Genomic DNA, 21785 nt, shown 5'->3' with positions numbered 1-21785 from the left:
AAAATCAGTTATTAATTTTGTTATTGTTATATTCCTTTTAAGCCTCATTTGGTACATGGACCAGGAGCAGTGGAAACAAAAATCTGTTAATAGACAGAAAGTCATTTTGTCTCACTATTCCCCACCTGACTCCTCTAGACTGTGAACTATTTTGTGATGACAGCTACAACTAAGGCCAGACTAACTGTTTGACTGGTTTAGCCAATAACTGCCCTCAGTCTAAAATTGCTCCTCTGTAAGGAAAGAAGATCATAATCACTCATCCCATATCTACACTGTAGAGCCAAGAGGAAGATGACAAAAGAAATGTGAACACAGTTTATGACCTTTGAACCAGGATACAATGGTCATCTATTATGAATATTAATTTCATAAATACTGGTTGACTGATATGCCTATTTTGAAAGAGAGGAAGACAGAATATTTCATTCATTTTCCAGAAAACTCAGAAATAAAAATAACAGGATTTTTTTCCTTCAGCACCCTCTAGTTAAGTACCAAATCTTGGCATGTTCAAAGTCATTTTTTCTTGTGTAACCTCTGTAATCATGGGGCAGTGCCTGTGGCAGAAAGCACACTCTAAATTAAGATGCAAATCGGAAGGTTCTCAGCAATAGGGAGCAATATTTAGAGCTGCCTTTGCATTGCAGCTCACAGTGCAGAGGATCTGAGGATAGCAGCTGTGTCTCCTGATGCTGTCAGTCACCTTCAGGTGTGAAGGCCATGTTCAGCCCCCATGCACTCTGACCAGTGATGGGTGTGCATGTATCATTTTGTACATCTCACATGTTGAATTTGCCTGAATAAAGGAGGTTGCCGTGTGCATGCTCTGTAAGGATGTTTTTCATGTTTAGGCTATTGAAAATTATCTTTTCGGGAAAAACTGTCTCCATTCCTCCAATTCTCTCTTCAATAATTCATTAGGCTTTTATCTTTTTTCCTATTGGTTTTTCCTCCTTTGATTGCTTTAAGATAGAAATGGTGAGATGTTACTTAAAAGTTAGTGCAAAATTAAAGAAGCCAACCCATCCCTCCCCATTTTACCCATCCTATTTCTCCCATTTCTATTATTTTTAGGCAAACAATTAAATGAATACATAAATAAAAATCCTCTACCCAGCTAATACAGTTACTTCACGAATATTTCACCAAGAAAATTTTCATTTTAAAATGAATACATAAATAGACAAGTGATGTGTAATATTCATTTTAGCCTCATCTGATTTGCTAAACTTAGAATATACTAATTCCTTTTAGGCCTCAGGCCATAAAAAATAGTATTTCCTGTCATGAATAGTGTATTCTCTTGCCTTGGAATGGGCACCTAAAAATACCCCTTTCTCATAATGGATGGTTATTTGCAGAAATAACCCGAGGTATTTAAAGGGTTACTGGCAGAAATGAAGTGAATGCTTGTTGAAACCTCACATAGTAGCACCTAAACATTTCCCTGAATCTCTTCACAGTGAAATAAAAAATTTCAAGGAAATCTCAGGTGATTTCAGAGATGCTGTAGGAGATTTTTTTTTTGGCCTTTTATTCTCTATATATCAATATAAAATTCTCTCCATTGAACTTTTCTGCTTTTGAAGTGAGCAACATCACTGTATTTCCATTGAGGATAAAAAGAACTTTAAAAATTTCAGTGCGCCTTGCTTTGGAGTTTACATTCTACTATAAACTCACAAAAAGAATTATAAAACTTATCTATATCAACTTATGGGGAACTTTTGAGTTAAGAAATGTAACTCATTAATCTTTTAATATCAGCAATTGCTGCTTGTAAGCATTATTCACAAATAACTTACATTTTATAAAAGTATTAGGGTTGGTAAAAAGAAGGAACAAAGAAACTGGAAACTAAAATTTTAGGAATAACTGACATTGTCAAATCAATCAGATATAGTTATAAAGCTTTGCACATAAAATAATGTTCGATATTGAGACTGACTTACAAAAATATTCTACCTCTTGTAAAAGGATATCACTAACTGAATTATACAAATAAATAACTCACACCTATAATTCTCGGATAAAAACCACGTATCAGATACATACAGCTTATCTACTAAAGTTACTATACATTCTCTGTTCTTCTGTCTTTGATATTTTTAATTCCATAATATCCCCATACTTTGTGTTTTTTTACACTGATATTATGATATTATATATATATATAATTTTATGTTTATCTGGTTGCTAGGTTAGTAGTGTCTTTAAACTGGTAATTATATCTAGAAGTTTTATTAAATTTAGGATCAATTTAGGGAAGCGATACTTCTTTAAAAGCGGTTACTTGGGCTTCCATATAACATGGGTTCATGAGATACATACTCCTGGTTATAAGAGTTATAAATTAATTATTATCTTTTCCATTGTAAATTTCCCCATCAGCATTTTACTGTAATATTTTTAGCAAAATAGTTTTTTTTAAAAAAATCATTTCATTAGAGTCTACAGATGGTGATTTTTTTTTTTTTTTGGCTATACCCACAGCATGCAAAGTTCCTGGGCTAGGGATCTAACTTATGCCACAGCAGTGACCCAAGCCACTGCAGTGACAATGCCAGATCCCTAACCAGATTCGCCACAAGGGAATTCCAAAATGTGATTTTTTTCAATTCCCATGTTTCCCCCTCTATTTATTAGCTACAATTCTCTTTTAAAAAACATTTAATCAACTATTTGCTTAGATTTTATTAGAGTTTATGTAGAAAATAATGATAAATATGTATTCTTTTACTTATTAATCAATTTTAGAATGATATTTTGGTGCCCTAGGAAACTTCATTGCTGACCAGGGAGAGTATTTTTGTTATTATAAGTCCTTAGACTTTTACATATTTGCTATGGTTCTATCCTTATTACCTTAGCCACTTACTAGAAGGAAATTCAAATACAGTGTGGAGGAAAAAATAACTAAGACTCAAATTATTTGTACATTTTAAGATATTCAATGGAAGATGCCTAATCAAAATAACCAGGCATGTTAAAATTTCAGCTAACATAATAACTATTTAAAACAAATAAAACATACAGTAACAACAAATCCATAGGGTATTCAGATAATAAATACAGTTAAAGTCTAAGACTAAAATAAATATACTGTATATGTTAAACACAATATGACAATATTGAGAAATTGTGCAGAGAACTAGAAGCATGAAGAGTAGCCAATAGAAAATTTTGTCATGTATGTAAATATGATTTTAAAAATCAAATGCAAAATTGAGTAACGGCTTTACAGAAGGTAAATATGAGTGAAGAAAGGATTACTAAACTACACGTGTAACTTTTCTTTCTGACTTCTGGCCAACCAACCTACAATGACCTCCAGTCTACCACTGGATGAGAGGCAACAACTTCCCGTAAACTTCTTTACCAAGAACTGCAAATGTGGAATATTTATAGTCTTTATAACACATCTTACTCCATTGATTATATTGTGGTTTTGATCCCTGATAAAACTGTGACATTGAAATTGATACTGAAGTAGTTCTAGAGAAATAAAAACTTAAGGATACTTTCTGGGACATCTGGAATTGATTTTCTAATCTAATTAAGTTTAACTGCATTAATACCCTTGTTGTAGGTGGTAAAAGTGACACTGGTTGTTCATGCCATGCAATAGCAAAGCAATTAGTTAAATGATTACGAGGACACCTAAAATCACATCATTATAAAACATAATACTTTAAGTTGACCAGTGCTGGTTTGAAAATAAAGCAGTGTGAAAATAAAGACCATAAAGGAATTTGTTGGTTACTTGAGAGTACACTGGAGAACTCGAAGAAAGAAAGTGGGGAACACAGTGGTTTAATTTTCCACCTTAAGTTCTGGATAAGAAAGCAGAATTTTAGGACTTTGCCCTAAATAAAGGCCCTTAGCTCTTCCAGGCATGGGGCCAAAGTTTCTGAAAACCAAACCTCAAAGTGTAAACATGAGAGTGCTGCATTATAATACAAAGTTAATTCATAAAAATCACAAGGTTGCATGTGTTAAATGTAGAGCAATGATGAGGGGGGGGGATTACCCCCAAATGGGGAGGACTTACCAGTTCTTACTGCTTGTAGACCTATAACCAGGTTCAAGTTCTGGCATGGACAAGAAGGTCCCAGGAGGCAGATGCAAAATATCCTGAGATTTACTATTCCAGATATGGAGGTAGATTCTAAAGCTACCGGGACAGGATGGAAGAAATGTAGTTTTGGATCAGATTGAATTTGTTAATAAGCATAGATTCAATAGGTTAGCTCTGGTGACTAGAAGTAACAGTTTTCTTGGACTAGCCACTAAACACTCAATTCACATATGACCTACACTAAATTAAGTTGAAGTGTCATAATTTCCTTGGTACACTGTAGAGGAAGGCATCCAAAAGCTAAAGAAATTCAGAATTCTAGAATGAATTTATCATGAAAGCATCTCTCAATTTATTAAATTCTTTGTACTGTGCAGAGGCGATTATTTCCTTCACAAAAGCTGTAAAGCAGATATCCAGAAAGGAATTCTAGTTTTCTTCAAGATCTTCGTGTTGTTTATTCTCTATAGGCAAGAATGACAGTGGGAACTGTCTACCACTGAGTTAGGATCCTTGATTCAATATGGATGATGTGTCCCAGCTTGGCAGAGGCCAAGTTGTGCATTTTATTTCCAAAGGCAATCATGGTTATGAGTATTGTTACTATAAATGGTTACTGGACAGAGGCAAAACAGTTGCTAGAATGGCTTGAAGTTCAGAGATTGATGCTCTTGGCTAATTGTACATGGTGTTCTCAAAACTAAAATAAATGAGTAGGCTATTAAACTGTCACTTGATAGGCATAAGTGGAAAAGCTCTAGGTCTGGTGAACAGAATCCTTACTTGAATTACCACAGTAAATGGTTGCAACCTCTCAAACAGTTCTCAGACTTGAGCCCTTTCATAAATTCAGAGTATCTTGCATAAAGGAAAGACTGAATCTCTACACTTCAGAAGTGTATCTAAAAAGCATTTATGGATATAATTGGACACTGGCTCCAAACTGCCACTATGCTTTGGAGACCCAAACCACCAGTGTGGGTCACCAATCTGGGTAAGAGCTTATAGAGGTTAGGTGGTTTGTAAACACCTAGTTAAGGTCCATCTCATAGTGGGCTCAGTGGTTTCCTGAACTAACCCTGTGGCTATTTCTTTAGTTCCAAAATCTTATTAGGAGAGTTCCCATTGGGGCTCAGTGGTATCAAACCTGACTAGTGTCCCTAGGATGCAGGTTTGATCCCTGGCTCTGCTCAGTGGGTTAAGGATCCCACATTGCTATGGCTGTGGCGTAGGCCAACAGCTGCAGCTCCAATTCTATCTCTAGCCTGGGAACTTCCATATGCTGTGGGTGTGGCACTAAAAAGAAAGAAAGAAAAAATAATCACATTGGAATAGACATCCTTAGCAACTGGCCGAATACCAACATTTACCATTTCTTTTTTTTTTTTATCATATATCTTCCTCTTGGAATTATTTTATTTATTCTCAAAGGAGTTTGGAAGCTATTATGTCAGGAAAGGCTATGTGGAAAGCATTAGAACTGCCTCTGCCTACCAAATAGAAGTTGCATCCTGGGAGTTTTGCAGAGATTATTGCCGTTTTCGCAGATCTGAAAGAAGTGTGGTATGATGAATCTTACCATATCCCCATTCAACTCACCTATGTGGCCTACACAGAAAAGAGCTGGTTCTTGCAGAGTGACAGCAAATTATCATAAACAACCAGATGGTGATTTCACTTGTGGCCACCATTTCAGATGTGATTTTGATGCTTGAGCAAATGGATATGATCTCCAGCACCTGGAATGCATAAATTAATGTAACAAATGCTTTACCTTGATTTTTATGTCCTATCTGTTTATTGGGAGCTGCTTGCTTTCACCTGGAAGGGTCAGAAGTACACCTTCACTGTCCTCTACTAAGGCCCTATCAACTTGCTAGTCCAATGTCGTTACCTTGTCAATAGATACTTTGATGCCTCTCCATTCCAGAATGTCAAGAAGTCATTCAATTAATGATAGAATTCATTAATGATAGAATGATAGACTTCTTCCTTCTCATGCTGAGAAGGAAGGAATATTTTCTTTAGACACATCGATAGTGTCCATGTGTATCAGAAGGATGGAGATAAATGCCACCAAAATTCAATAGTTTGCTGCTCCAGTCCAAGTATCTGGAACACACTAAGACATGACTTTTAGGGTGAAGGAAAAGTTGATGTGTCTGGAAATGGTTCATGCTTGTGGAGTTTGTTGATTCCCATGGTCATCATCTCCCTAAAGCAGCTAGCGTGACAAAAGGGTGAAAAAGCTTTTAGGAGATTGATACTGGGCCAGATGGGCATATCAACTTCTGGTGTTAGAATAATGTCTCCCAGAATGTAATCTATGTTGTAAATCTATGACCAACTTAGTTCTGTTTATCCCACAGCATACACTCATAACTCAGGAAACAAGGGATAAAATTTGGGGGTGATTCTTTTACCCTTACCCCTAGTGAGTAAACTACTTGTGGAATCTTTACTTCCTGCCCTCATGTCTTTGGGCTCTGCTGCTCGATACGTCTTAGTTCCCAAGGAATGAATACTCCCACCAGAGGACACAATTGCCTTATTAAACTAGCAGTATAGACTGCCATTTGGCCACTTTAGAATTCTCATGACAATGAATCTGCTGGCAAAGGAGGGGATTACTATACTTTCTGAAATAATTGATCCTGACTCTTCAGAGAGAATCAGTTTGCTACTATGGGGGAAGAAGACATATGCCCGGAATGAAGTAGATACCTTGGGTACCCTCTTAGTGCCCCATGTTTTATGATAAAGGAAATTGGAAACTACAAGTACTTAATACAGAACGGGCAGGACTGCTAAAGCCCAAAACTTCCATCAATACAGGTTTGCATCATCCTCTTAGGCAAGGAATTGTGATCTATAGAGGAGCTCACTGAGGGCAAAGGAAATAAAGAAATGCCAAATTATAATTATCAGCTACACACTAAAACTTATGAGGATCTCTTCCTTATTTTTATATGAATATCTGTGCATGAACTCATCAATTCCTTTTTTAAAAAATTCCATAACCTCTATAATTTAACATAAGTGTGTTAATACTACTTAACCTTATTTAGCATTTAAAATGTGCCTTAGCTTCTTTAGGTAAAAAGAAAAAAAAAGAAAGTGACATGGAGGCGTTTATCCTTTTTTTGGAGAGATGGTTAGTGGGTTTTGGTTTTGATTTTTTTTTTATTTTGGTTGTATGAACTTCATGTACACCATGTTAGTGGAAGCATGAGGTTTTTTTTTTGTTTGTTTGTTTGTTTTTTCCACTCTTTCTTTGGGGGATAAGTAAGGTTAATACATCCTTACCTGTATCTCAAGTTGAAAAAGGTAAATTGAGTTGTTTTCCTATTGTGTCAACTTAGCTAAACTAAACGTTTTCTAGAATTCCTTTCTATTTATGGTTTCAGGTTAGATTCTGTTGAGAGTTTAGCTAAACTACTTGGTAATACTGCTGCCATGGTATCCCTTTTGTGTAGCCAAGTGGACTACTGAGGGGGTCACAGGTGGGGCTTGAGCTTAGCCCCACCCTCAGCCCCCTGGCATATGCCCTAGAAAAAAGCCCCAGAGTCATAAGTAAACCAGATATCCTGATATGACTCCATAATGCCCTTGTGATAAGCACTCTTCCCTGCCTCCCAGGGGCTTCCTGTTGTGCCCCCTTAGACAGGATACTACCCAACCCCAGAAGGTTTACCAAAACTTCATCTTTTTTTGATTCGAATTGATCAATCCAACCTTAGCCTGATAATCCTGAAGCACTCTACTTGCAGACTCTAATAAAAGCATATATCCCAAGTCCTGCCTCACTCTCTTTCTCTGCCCTCTGCCTTGATGTCCCCACATGACCCCTGCAGGCAACATACTGCCTCCAGGCCCTGTGAGACCTAGGGACATCTCTATTTCTATTCCCTGTGGTCTTTTGTTGAACCCTGGCATACTATCAAAACCCAGGGTGCCACTTAACACAATAAAAATTAATTTAAAAATTTGTAACAGGTTGGCCACAAGAGAATATTTTGTGAGATTTGTAAAGTAGGAGTAAAAAGCAGTCAATACACTCTGGAGGTTAAAGTTTGGCATCAGGCAGTGGTGGCAGTTTTAGCATGTAGTTAGTGATATCTTGTTGGAGGAGAGCCTACAGTCCTTTGAGTTACCAAAAGTCTCCAACTTCTTTTGGGGGTCAAGTGATTGTGCAGTTTGGTGGCAACGGGCATCAACTAAAAGCTTAAATTAAAAATATTTCATAAGCACTGAAAGGCTTATGGTGGCCTTCTTCTCCATATGTCATTCAAAATAAATATCAATAACGATCTGTAAAATAAACAATGTATACGACTAAATTCTAATTATTTCTAAAATGATTATTTCAATAAATGAAAACAATATATTAAATACCAAATGCTTTCTTATCTCTATCTCCATCCCCCTCTTTTTGATGTTTCTGTTTTTCTAGAACACTAAGTACATGCTTGGTCCAGCTTGGAAATTGTAGCAGATTGACTGCAAAAATAATTCTGTTTTTTTCTCTCCATTTATTTACTACTTTTGCAACGTGACACTGTAGCTCCTTTCACAAAGAAGTGGAGTATTTTTCCCATTCCTTGATTCTGTGCTGGACTGTTAATAAGCTTTGGCCAAGAAACTAGAGTCCAATGGCATGACACCCATCCTGAACTCTGGCTTCTATTGTTCTTATGCTGCTTCTCCCTCTTAGTGGTCTGTGCAAACCTGAGCTAGCCTGCTTGGAGATGAAGATCACATGGAAGAGAAGCCAGTTGCCTCAGTTGAAGTTTTCTAAACCTCTCTAGCACTAGCGGACACACATGTAAGGGAGCTCAGCCAACATCACCAGAATCTCCGACCTGACTCACAGCTGTCCAAGGATGTCCAAGCCTAGCTGAGACTAGAAAATGATACCACAAATGGACTCATGAGTCATAAAATTGGTTTATGTTTTAACCTACTGGATATTGGAGTGTTTTGTTATACTCCAATAGCTAACTAATAGAGAAATCCAGCTCTGGAAATTGTCAAGCAGGAGCATATATAGAGGAGGGTGATTAACCTATGAAGAGGTCTGAAAATCAAGCTGTATGTGAATGGATTAGAAGAAGTAGGATATATAACATAGAGAGGAAGAATTTTAGGAAGGACATAGTGGCTACCTCCAAATAATTGATGAGCTGTTATATAAAAGGGGGTTATGTTTACCCACTATAAATTCAGAAGACAAAATGGTAAACATTGGCAGATATTAGATGATGAGAGACATTGTAATAGATTTTAATAAATTGTAGAATGAGCTCAGATTCATCTGGTGGGGACAATGCCTTACAACACAGTTAGTTTTTCTCATTAGGTATATTCATACAGAGTAAATGACCTTTTCACAGATTTGTTTCAAAAGGCAATTTCCTCTTTGGCTTGGAGTTTGACTAGGTGCCATATAAGATTAGTTTTAATGTCAAAATTGTATGTATGGTGAGATTTTATGTTTCCTTTAATATACTTTTTATAATGATTAGTATTCAAAAATTCATATTGTTTAAATATAATAATCTACTTTGGTTTTCCATTCACTTTGATTTGAATTGATTATACTGTAGCCACACTCTGAGTAGAGTCAACTAAAAAGCTATCTACCACCTTGCCATCTATAGAGCTGTTTGTTAAAAATGTGTTCTGGTTCCAAAGAATTTACTTTAAAAGAAACTGTTGGATAAAAACAAATTTTGAAATCTAAGCCAAAATTTCTATAGGGATAAGAAAAGAAATTTATTTATATTCCCCTACTGAACAAATACCTATTGATTTCCTATTTGCTTGGCATTGATCTAAGCACTGGGGATATGTTAGCAAATAAGTGAAGCTTTACCCTAAGGAAGCTTATCTTCTAGAAGGGAAGAAAAACAATAAACAAACATGAATTCTGTACAGAGTGAGGTAGTGATAGTGCTGAGAAGAAAAATAAGGCAGGGCAAGAGACATAAATTAATGGGGGAGTCAGGAGTTCCCTTTGTGGCTCAGCAGTTAAGGAACCCGACTAACATCCATGAGGATGTGGGTGCTATCCCTGGCCTTGCTGAGTGGTGTAAGATGCAGCGTTGTTGTTAGCTGTGGTGTAGGTCGTAGATGCGGCTCGGATACTGCCTTGCTGTGGCTGTGGCTTAGCCCAGCGGCTGCAGCTCCGATTAGATCCCTAGCCTGGGAACCTCCGTATGTTGCGGGTGCAGCCCTAAAAAGGCAAACAAACAAACAAACAAAAAAACAATAATGGGGGAGTCAATCTTGTAAATGAGTGGTCTCTGGGGAAGGGATATTTGAACACAGTCCCGACCAGACCTAGGAAAAAAACTTAGTAAACAAGGGAAACCATTTACCAAACAGATGGCTAAGCTCTTGGGGAAGAAGATTTGCTAGGCATATTCAAAGAAATGCAAGAAAGGCTATGTGCTAAAATGAGATGAGGAAAAGGAAAGCATTAGGAAGAAATTAGAATGGTAGAGAGTGGCTAGGTTACATGAGGGATTATAGGTCATATTAAGAACTTTGTATTTTATTTAGAGCATGATATAGCCATTGGAAGTTTGGGACACTTGGGATGATATATATTCTTTTCATGTAGTTCACTCTTGCTTTTGAGGACAATAAGCTATAAGTAGGGTGGAGAGAGGGGTCAGAGCTGATGGTTCCTTGGCCCAATTGCTTTCATATGCATCCTTTCCTTTCTCATGTTCTGTTCCATGTCATTGGAGGATGGGATGGACCCTTTGTACTGTATTTTCTAGGCCTCCTTATGAAGTAGCTGAGTGAGACACTAGCAGATGGAGGAAACAGAGAAGCCAGATCTTTTTTTAAATCTTCTCTCTCTGCCTCATCACTGATTATGATCTGAGTGAATTACCATGGTTCTACATCAGCAGTGAACATACTTTTGGGCTCTGGTTATGCCTCCTCTTTTTGAACTTCAGCCTTTGGATGGAAAATTCTCTATTATGATTTGTTTATCTAGTTAGACTTTGATTGAAACAAGGGGCAAAGGGGAAGCAGGAATACTGTCAGACTAATCGAATCATCTAGGCAAGAAAAGAACCAGTTGAACAAGTTTCTATAACAGCCATGGACAAAGTAAAATGGTGAGATTTGGGATCTCCTTTGAACTAACAGGGCATGTGAAAGGATTGATGACTGGGGCAGTAAAAGAAAAGAAATTTTTAAAGTCTTTAAGATTTAGTTTGAAAAACTGAATAAAGACAATATCATTGGTAGATCTGGGGAAGACTGAGGAAGGAAGAGATTAGAAGAGAGGGTATATCAATCAAGAGTTCTGTTTGGTAAAAGTTGACATTGAAACGGCCACTTGATATCTAAATGGGGGTTCAAGTTGGAAGTTAAGAAAATAAATCCAGGGCTCAGGAAAGCACTTGAGTTTAGATATATATTAGGTGGGTGGGTTGGATTATTGGTATAATAAAGTCATGAAGAGAGATTCTGGGAATTGGCAAAACAGAGAAAAATCAATAGCTGAGGACTAGGCCCAATTTTTACAAATTAGAGTAATAAAAAGAAACTTTCATAGGAGAATGAAAAGGCACAAGTAGGGAAGCAAGCAGGAGGAAAAAGGAAAGAGTGATATTCCTGGAAGTCAAGTGGAGAAAGCTTTTGTTGGTGTGATATCCAATTGATAAAATTTTGTGCCATTTATATCCTTCTTCCCTTTCTCTCTCTCGATCTCCGTATCAATCTCTCTCTCTCAATCTCTCTCCTTTCTTTTTCTTCCTTATTTCTTTCATTGCTCTATTCAGTTACTTAACCAATGTAAACTGAGAGCTTGCCAGGTACACTATGCTAGTTAATTCAGAACTCAGACATAGGAGGCCTTGACTAAGAATTGTTAATAGCAGTCTCTTGGACAGCAGTCAGTTTTCCCAGACTGTCCTTTTAAATGAAGAATGATACAGTTTATTTTTAGAAAACAAAGCATAGCTTAACCTGGAAAACAAACCCATTATCCTACATTTTAGGAAAACAATGAGATTTAAACCTTGCTTCAAACTTTATTTGCATATCTCCATACAAAAATATGCATATATACATAAATATTTTATACTCAATTCTACCATATTTACTCATAACATCTTGCAATGAAAATTTTAAAAAAGTTTTCTCATTCTATAACTTTGTTTTTCTGCTTGGAAATGGAAAATGCAATAGAATATTCTCTAGAGCTCTTTATTTCTTAGTGACAATTCAAGGGTTAAATTAAAGGAGAAATCAACTCCTTATCCTTGGCTCAGAGAAAAGCTAAATGTAGCCTCCATTTATTTCCATCACATTCTGTTTTGCTCTTTCCTCTTTTAGGACTGAGCATGTAGCCTTCATTTTTCTTATCCACAGCCAAGATGCACCTCAAAAGAGGAGATATCCAGAATATGGATTGGATCTAATTTTTAAAATCAAAGATAGGTAAGCTCCAAGGTTAAAATTGGAAAGCTGTGGAAATCCTAAGTGCAAACACCACCTTTCAATCAACTGCAAATCATTTCCTGCTCCCTTGTCTCTGAAATGCAGGATTGCAGCCTCACTGCAATTTTCCTTTCTAAATTAAGAAGCACATTTCAGGTATCTAAGAAGCAGCTGAGTGAAGCAAGGGATTTTAGAACTGGATTCCATTCAACTTTGCTACTAGTTTATTTTATCATTACATTTTCACAAGTAGGGTTCAGAATTTTAGAATTTAATGAAGGTCATTAAAGGGAGAAAAATGGCAGCAAAATGGAACTTGGTGTTTTAGAGTTAAAAAAATGGGAAAAATTGAGAAAGCATAATACGCTATTAAAATTTTACACTTTTAATTTATTTTTCCCAGCATAGTGTGAATTGCATGTGCCAAATAAGGTACATTAAGGAGACTGAGCCTGTAAAATAGTTGTATTTAACTATAGAACTTAACTATAGAACTTTTTGTATACCCCTTTATTCAAGCTTGTGTTTAAACATTGACAGTCTTAGAACTGGGATTTAAATGCAGGAGAAAGAACCAGGTCCCAGTGTTAACCAACTGTTAGCTTATGGGAAGAGCCAAGTCTCCTGAATAAAATGCAAATTACACACTTTAGCCTTTTAATAATAATAGATTCTGTTGTGGCTAAATTTATTTCTGAAGTATGTATACCCAGAGTATGCATAATGAAATTTAGGTTTTAGTGACCTCAGACAAAAATGGCTACATTTAGCTAGGTTAAAAAATCAGACAAAGGAATAATCTTTTCCTCCTTAATTCCTTTCATTAGAAGCTATACCTAGCAGAGGCTAAGACCTTTGGTAACACTTTCCATCTGCCCAGTTTGTCTGTATAGTAATGATGTTTGGGACATGATCCCCAATGAAGATCAAAGAGTAAAGAATCAAAAGTAAGATATAATTGAGGGAAGGCAAAGGGGGAAAAAAGAGAAACAAACAAACAAACAATCTAAACGTTTTTTAGATACCTGGAAAAATTAGATAAAGACATGAATCTTTTTCTTATATACATTAGGGAGTTAATGCCATTCTGAGATCACATGGATAAGCCCCATTTAATCCACCTTGAGCTTTGAAACCAAACTGTATAGTACTAGAGTTATTTGTTCATTACCCTTGGGTTCCACTGGTTTTCATTCATTCATGATGTCCAAGCACTGGAGAAGAAAATGGACTGTTTTCGGGTGTCTAAGAGGAAAAGGAAATATGTCTGTTAGCACTGAGGGTCATAAGTAGATACAGGCTCTGGAAGACAGACTCTACAAAGCCCCAAACGATCCCTGAATCCTCATTCACAAATCCTTATGTAATCCTTTGTTTTAAGTTAGGCTGGGTTTGGTTACTGGCTTCTAATGAATTGAATATAACAGATATGATGGGATACCAATTCAAAGATGACATTTAAAAAGACTGTATCTCCTGTCTTGGGATCATTCTCTCAGAATCTGTACTCCAGGAGAAACTAGCTGCCATGATGTAGAGAAGGCCACATGGCAAGAAGCTGATAGTTCTAGACTTTAGCTAGCAAAGACCTGAGACCCATAAACAGCCATCTGAGTGGACTTCATTGTAGATTCCCCTCCACTTGAGACTGAGATAACTGCAGCCCCAGATAACACCTTGATTGTAGACTTCTCAGAGATTAAGCCATAAACACCAATCTAAGCCACAGCAAGATTCTTGACTCATAGAAATAATAATTTTTGTTTGAATTTGTTAAGCTTGGGGATAATTTGGGGTAAGTTTGGGGTAAATTTTGGAGTGATCTACAGTCAGCCATAGATAATTTAGGTAGTGTCTTTTGGAGTCTCTGCTTAGTTTTCCATCCTACCTTTATTTGATAAAATATGGGATCTATCTTCATTAATCCAAATTTTAAAGATAATTTTTATAATAAAATAAAGATACAGACATTGGTTACCATATAGAGTAGCTCATTCATTTCTTTGGTACTAATTTTTCAAAATATCTAAGACCACTGTGAAATAAGAATTTATTTCTGAATTCTGGGTCCTATTTTCTTCCCTCTACATCCATTTAATCCCGCATAGAGAAGTAACTGAATTTAACATATATTTATTTTTAAAAGGATTTGAAACCTATTCATCAGTTTTCTTTATTAACACTTGGAGTTCATGACAAACATATTTTTCCATTAAACTAAGGCAACAATGTGAAATGGGATAGAATGATCTCAAGTAATGATATTAGGATATCTTTAAATAAAATTAACCTCAATAAATATAGTTATCCTTTCTTTATTTTTCCTTATCTAGGCTATTATTTATTCTTAATTTGTGTTGTATGATTTGTCTTAGAGACATTTTTTACATACTTAAGATGAATATCCTGGTGACTAAAAATCTTAAAATGATAAGAAATAAGAATAATTTTCTAACTTCTCAACTACGTAGATGTAAAAACTTTCCAATGGAAGAGAATAATTACTCATTAGAGTGGCAAATAATTTTATGTGAAAACAAAGTATTTTATCAGCAGACAAACTAGCCTTTGGCATACTCCTTTGACCACAGGGCACTCTGAATGGGAGGGGAGAGGCACACTACATCAGAATTTGACATCCAGTTGTATAACGGCTGGATGTTTCCCTCTTATTATTTTTAACTATATAAAATCTTTAGCTAGATTTTATAAGACAAATCTTTAGCTAGACCAACAAAGAGAGAACACTCAAATAAATAATATAAATATTTAGAAAAGAAGAAAGAAGAAATATTACAACTGGTGCCACAGAGATAAAAAGAATCATAAGAAGCTACTGTAAACAATTATATGCCAACAAACTGGATAACCTAGAAGAAATGGATACATTCCTTGAAATATACAAGCTACCATGGCTGAATCATAAAAAAAGTAGAAAGTCTGAAGAGACCAATTACAAATAAGGAGACTGATTTAGTAATCAAAAATCTCTTAACAAAGAAGATCACAGGACCAGATGGTTTACTGGTGAATTGTACCAAACATTTAAAGAATAATGTATACTGATATTTCTCAAATGCTTCCAAAAAATCGAAGAGGAGGGAACCCTTCCTTACAACCCATTTATGAGGACAGAAGTACCCCGACAGAAAAGACAGACAGAGACACCATAGGAAGTAACCCTGATGAATACAGGCATAAAAATTCTCCACAAAATACTATCAAATCTAATTCAACACTGTATTAAAAGGATTGTACACCAATACCAAGTGGGATTTGTCCCTGGGATGCAAGGGTGGTTCAACATATGAAAATCAATTAATATTGTACCCCACATTAATAGAATAAAGAATGAAAATCACATGGTCATCTCAATAAATGCAGAAAAAAGTGTTTGATAAGTTTCACCCCTTCATGATAAAATCTCCAAACAAACTAGAAATAGAAAAGTACATCAACATAATAAAAACCATGTATGATAAGCCCACAGCTAATATAATTCTAAGCAATAAAAAGATAAAAGCTTTTTCTCTAACATAAGGACAGAGGCAAGGATGCCCACTCTTGACACTTCTTTTCCATGTAATGCTGGAAATCCTAGCCAGAGAAATTAGGCAAGGAAAAAAAACTTAAATTATGCAAATTAGAAAGGAAGAATTAAAATTGTCCCTTTTAGCAGAAGACATGATCTTATATATAGAAAATCCCAGGAGTTCCCATTGTGGAGCAGCGGAAACGAATCCAACTAGGAACCATGAGGTTTGTGGGATCGATTCCTGGCCTCCTCGCTCAGTGGGTTAAGGATCTGGCATTGCTGTGAGCTGTGGTTTTGGTCGCACACACAGCTCGGATCTGGCATTACTGTGCCTATGGTGTCGGTCAGCAGCTAAAGCTCCAGTTCGACCCCTAGCCTGGCAACCTCCATATGCTGCAGGTGTGGCCCTAAAAAAAAAAAAAAAAAGAAAAGAAAAAAAAGAAAATCCTAATGATTCCATTAAAAAACCCATTAGAACTAGGAGTTCCCATTGTGGCTCACCAGTAACAAACCGGACTAGTATCCATGAGGATTGTGGGTTCGATCCCTGGCTCTGCACAGTGGGTTAAGGATCTGGCATTGCCATGAGCTGTGGTGTAGGATGCAGACACGACTTGGATCCTGCATTGCTGTGACTGTGGCTTAGGCTGGCAGCTGAAGCTCGGATTTGACCTCTAGCCTGGGAATTTTCATATGCTGAGATGCAGCCCTAAAAAGAAAAAAAAAACCCTATTAGAACTAATAAACTAATTTACTGAAATTGCAGGAAGGAAACAAAATCAACACACTAAATTCACTTGTATTTCCATATGCTAAAGACAAATTATCTGAAAAGGAAGTTACAAAAACAACCTCATTTACAGTAGCATCAAAAATAATAAAATACTTAGAAATAAACTAAACAAAAGAAGTAAAAGATTTGTATACTGAACATTAAAAATGTTGATGAAAAAATATAAGAAGAAACAAATAAATAGAAAGGTATTCATGTTTATGGATTGAAAGATTTAATATTGTTAAAATTTCTAAACCACTCAAAGCAATCCATAGATTCAATGCTATTCCCATCAAAATCCCAATGGGAATTTTTTTGCAGGGAAAAAAAAAAAAAACTCTGTAATTTTTATGGAACCGCAAAAGACCACAAATAGTCAAATTATTTCTGAGGTAGAAGAACAAAGCTGGAGGCATCATGCTTCTTGCTTTCAAAATATGCTAAAGCTATAGTAATCAAAACTGTATGGTACTGGTCTTAAGATAGACATAGATGAATGGAATAGATTAACCAGCCCAGCAGTATATCCACAATATGCAGCCAACTGATCTTCAACAAGGATGCCAAGAATACATAATGGGGGAATGATGGTATTTTCAATAAACAGTATTGGTAACATGGATATCCACATGCAAGGAATAAAATTGGACCCTTATTTTAACACTTTATGAAATCAACTCAAAATAGATTAAAGATTTAAACATAAGACCTGAAACTGTAAAACTTCTAGAAGGAAACATAGGGGAAAATCTTCATGACCATAGGTGGAATACTTTATCAGTTATTCAATGTTGTTGTTACTATCAATGGCGATTGTCATATGTTCTGATGTACTAGCTTAGCCATTAGGTTAGATGTGCCTGGATTTGCATTGTCTTTTCTTCCCGATTGATTGTATGATATTGAATAATATAGTTAACCTTTCTAATCCTCTATTTTCTCACCTGTAAAACATAGGGTTATTGTGAGGATTAAAACCAAATTACTACACCTATTGTCTCCATTTTTTTCATAGTATTTGCCTAAATCACTGTATACTTTTCTTTTTGAGTATTTATTGTCCTCATTTTTCATAAGAATAGTTATTTGTTATTTGTTCATCACTGTATTACAGAGTCTATAGTATAGGTATAGGACTGTGACTAGCCTATAGAAGAAACATAATAAGGGGTTATAAATGAATAGATAAATAAGATATAATTAGTATGATTTTAATACATAAATGCAGGGTATTATTATTAGCATAAAGATTATTAACAATCCTCTCTAGACCTTGTAAAGAGGTTAACATTATTATTCCCACATTAATGACAAGGAAACAGGCTCAAAGAGGTCACACAGCAATACTTGATGGAATCAGGACTCAATCTATTCCTAAGTTCGTAACCCACACCATATCTAAGGTTCTTTTTTTAAAATTTCATAAGTAAACATCAGTAAAGGAATGCCTTAGATCCACTTCCTGAGAGACACAGCCTGAGTCAAGTAATTTGATGCAAGCACTCCTAGAGTGGACTCATAAGAAGCCCATAAGGATATAAGTAGAGCAGGATATGGCACAGCAAGAAGCTAAGTAAAACTGTGTGTTTTCACTGAAGTCTAGATTAAGCCTATCCCACTGGGCACTCTGGAGTGTGAATAGTACCACAGAGTTGTCATGTCTTGTAGTAAGTGTCTTGGGTGCTGCAATTTTAAACCCCATATCAGCTAGTCAGTGGTTATTTTATGTCCTTCTCTTTAGGGAGGTGCGGAAGTTCTCAGGCATCTTCTAGTGAGATAGGCTCTGCCAGCTAAAGACAATTCTCTGGAGAAGGCTGCCTTTGTACCTCATAATAGTCCACACTCAGCTTACAGGTGATAAATTCATTGGCCCAGTAAAGGGAATATGGGCAAAGCACCAGCAACCTCTCTTAAAAGGGAGTTGATAAGCCTGAGTCAAATCTTGATTTTTCTACTGTCGCTTATGCATTCATTTCACTCCAGCAGCTTATATCCACATTTCTAGAGCCTTATCAACCTAAGAGATACCTATATATTAGATTTTCATTTTGGGTAATGGTTAAAATTACTCAATAATAAAGAAACACTGAGAAATTAAGGAAGCTCTGTATCAGTACCACTTCATCCTCAACAGGAGTATTCTGTGGTTGAGCCTACTTTTACTTGATGTCACAGTTGCCAGTCTCTGGGCTTATGCCTTTCCACTATTATTTTCTGATATATGGCATCCAGAATTTTACCATGTTCTGTACGTGCTTTGCCTCTAATCCATTTTGCTATGAATGTCCACTCATGTCATGGTTCTTCACTTAATGTTTACCCTGCCATTTTGGATTCTGCTTAGAACTTACCTATTCGTGCTTACATCTTTTTTGGACTGTTTCCTCTGTTAGGAGTTCATGTTTCCCTTGTACAATTAAGTAATACATTTAATCTGAGACATTATTCAGTCCTTTGGAGCCTCTTGAACTCTATGCCTGTATTCCTCAAATCCTACAACTAGTAGCTCCCAGTGATGACAGTATTTTTTGTTTCAGAAGTCCAATTATGGTGTCCTCCTTGTGCATAGCACACTAATTTATCATTGTAAATAGCCATAAACTATTCTGAAATGCAGAGCATTTAATTATGCAGAGAAGGGTGATTCTCCAATTTTAACCCCCTTGAAGATTCTTTAGTTGTCTGTTGCAACCCCCATAAACATCAATAAGACCACAATCTGAAAATTAGGAAGTGAGAAACCACCTCTTGAGGCAGCTGAGGTCTAGGTGAACCACGAGGAAATGCCTTTACCTGAAAGCCATGGTGAAAGGGCAAGGAACTCTGGTGAGCGTGATTCTAGTTCATCACGAGCTAGGAGACTATGGATGTCATAAAAATACATCTTTTACTTTCTAATATCCTACTCTGAGTGCATTGGTATCACTTACATTTTAAAAAATTCATGCATAAACCTGTATTTGGATTTCCTGGTAGAGAACAGTAGCAATAACAATCACAACAAAATATAACGATAATAATGATGATAAAAAAGAAGAAGAAAAAGAAGTAGCAGCAACAGCTGTGAATCTTCTCTTAGAATACTTGACCAAAAAAATAAAGAACAAGTAACAAAAGCAACAACAACAATAAATAGTAAATCAACAAAAGACCTATTGTATAGTACAGGGAGCTATATGCAATATTTTGTAATAACCTACAGGGGAAAGTAGTCTGAAAAAAATAATATATGATATATTATTATATAATATTATAAGGTATAATAGTCTGAAAAAAAGATATGTGTTTATGTGTAACTGAATCACTTTGCCGTTCACCTGAAATGAACACAATACTGTAATTACAGTACTGTAAATCAACTATACTTCAGTATAGAAGTTCCCTAGTGCCCTAGTGGTTAAATGATCCACCATTGTCGCTGCTGTGGTGTGCGTTTGATCCCTGCCCCTGGAACTTCCGTGTGCCAGGGGTACAACTTAAAAAAAAAAAGGAAAAAATAAAGAAACTCCAGCATAAAATAAAATTAAAACAATGAATAGTAATAGTAATTGTAATAAGAAGAAGAAAAAGTAAAAGGAGAAATAATACTAAACAGTAAATCCCACTAAACAGTTTAGTAAATAATACTAAACAGCATAAAATAAAATTAAAACAATGAATATTAGTAGTAATTGTAATAATAATAATAAGAAAAAGTAAAAGGAGAAGTAATACTAAGCAGTAAATCCCATCCTGACTTTTCTATTGAAATCTTTTAGCCTGAATTGCTAGTGTAATTCTATATGGGAAGAGCTTATTATATGTCAGACTTGTGCTACATACTGGAGACACATACAAAAAAATTTGTGAGACATTTTTCTTGTAATTATCGGGCATAGAGTTTAGTAAGCGGAGGTGAAATGTAAAAATTGCTTGCTAAAAATTGTTACTTTTGATATACTATTTCCCCACGTAGGAACAAGACAAGAAGTATGAAGACAAGAATTCTACATGTGCTGAGTGAAGAAAGTTTTCAGAGTAGGCAATTCAAGGTAAATCTTAAGAAGCTTCTTTCTCCCTGTCTCGGTTTGGAATATGCAAAGTAATTAAGGATCATTACTCTTATCCTTCTCTGTTGACTTGAGGGAGAGGACATAGAAATAAATTCTAGAGATGAAGAAAAAGAAGGTAAGGTATAGCACTGGGGCCATATGGAGGTGGTGGTGATGTTTGAGGGGATGAACTCAAATACAGAGGCTTGGAACAAAGAGAGAAAATATCATATATTAGAGAAGGTTCCAGAATGATCTCCTTTACAGAAATGTCAGGATTACTACCTGAAAGCATATAAGTGATGCCTAAAGTTATTATTCCTGAAAGCAGAAGGACAGTTAGCACCAAAAATCACAAAATTGTGAATTATTTTTCCTTTTGAAGTTGTCATAAAAATGTATTATTTTGCCTACTGCATATATGAAACCAACCCATTACCGCTTCAGAATAGTATGGGCTTTTTGTAAAGTTGAATGAACATTTTCATTAGACAGATAAAACCCATCGTGGAATTTATTATCTGGTAAGGGAGACAATTCAAAATTATACAGTACACACTCACACTGATTCATATGTATATGAGTTGTCTTTTGACATATGACTTATGCTTTAACTCATCCAGAATATCTTACTTGAGATACTGCCCTATGCTGGAACTGCTAGATTCTATGAGGAGTATAAGAATGAATCAGTAGATTCCACTCTGTGGGAAATGTCAGTCCAATTGGAGCAAATAGGGCATATAACTAATGATAATTCAAAATGTAGAAAAGGTAAGTGTCATAAGAATACAGATTACATTATAGGATTCCCAAGGAGAAAGAGATTACATTTTAGTGGGAGAAAGAAATACATTCTTTTGGAGAAATTGACCAACTATCTAAGTCTTGAATGGA

At 35.8% G+C, this 21785-nt stretch overlaps 1 long non-coding RNA gene across 1 annotated transcript in view; it reads left to right on the top strand.

The window, feature by feature from the left end:
* LOC125137922 (uncharacterized) overlaps positions 1-21785 on the top strand; it is a 369450-nt gene that overhangs the window by 224314 nt on the left and 123351 nt on the right. The window contains exon 2 of the long non-coding RNA XR_007137537.1: positions 20813-20888. This is a non-coding gene — a long non-coding RNA (uncharacterized LOC125137922). The remainder of the gene's footprint in view (positions 1-20812; positions 20889-21785) is intronic.

The sequence above is a fragment of the Phacochoerus africanus genome, chromosome 10 (genome assembly GCF_016906955.1).
Source record: "Phacochoerus africanus isolate WHEZ1 chromosome 10, ROS_Pafr_v1, whole genome shotgun sequence".
NCBI lineage: Eukaryota > Metazoa > Chordata > Mammalia > Artiodactyla > Suidae > Phacochoerus > Phacochoerus africanus.
This window is presented reverse-complemented; position numbering and strand designations above follow the sequence as displayed.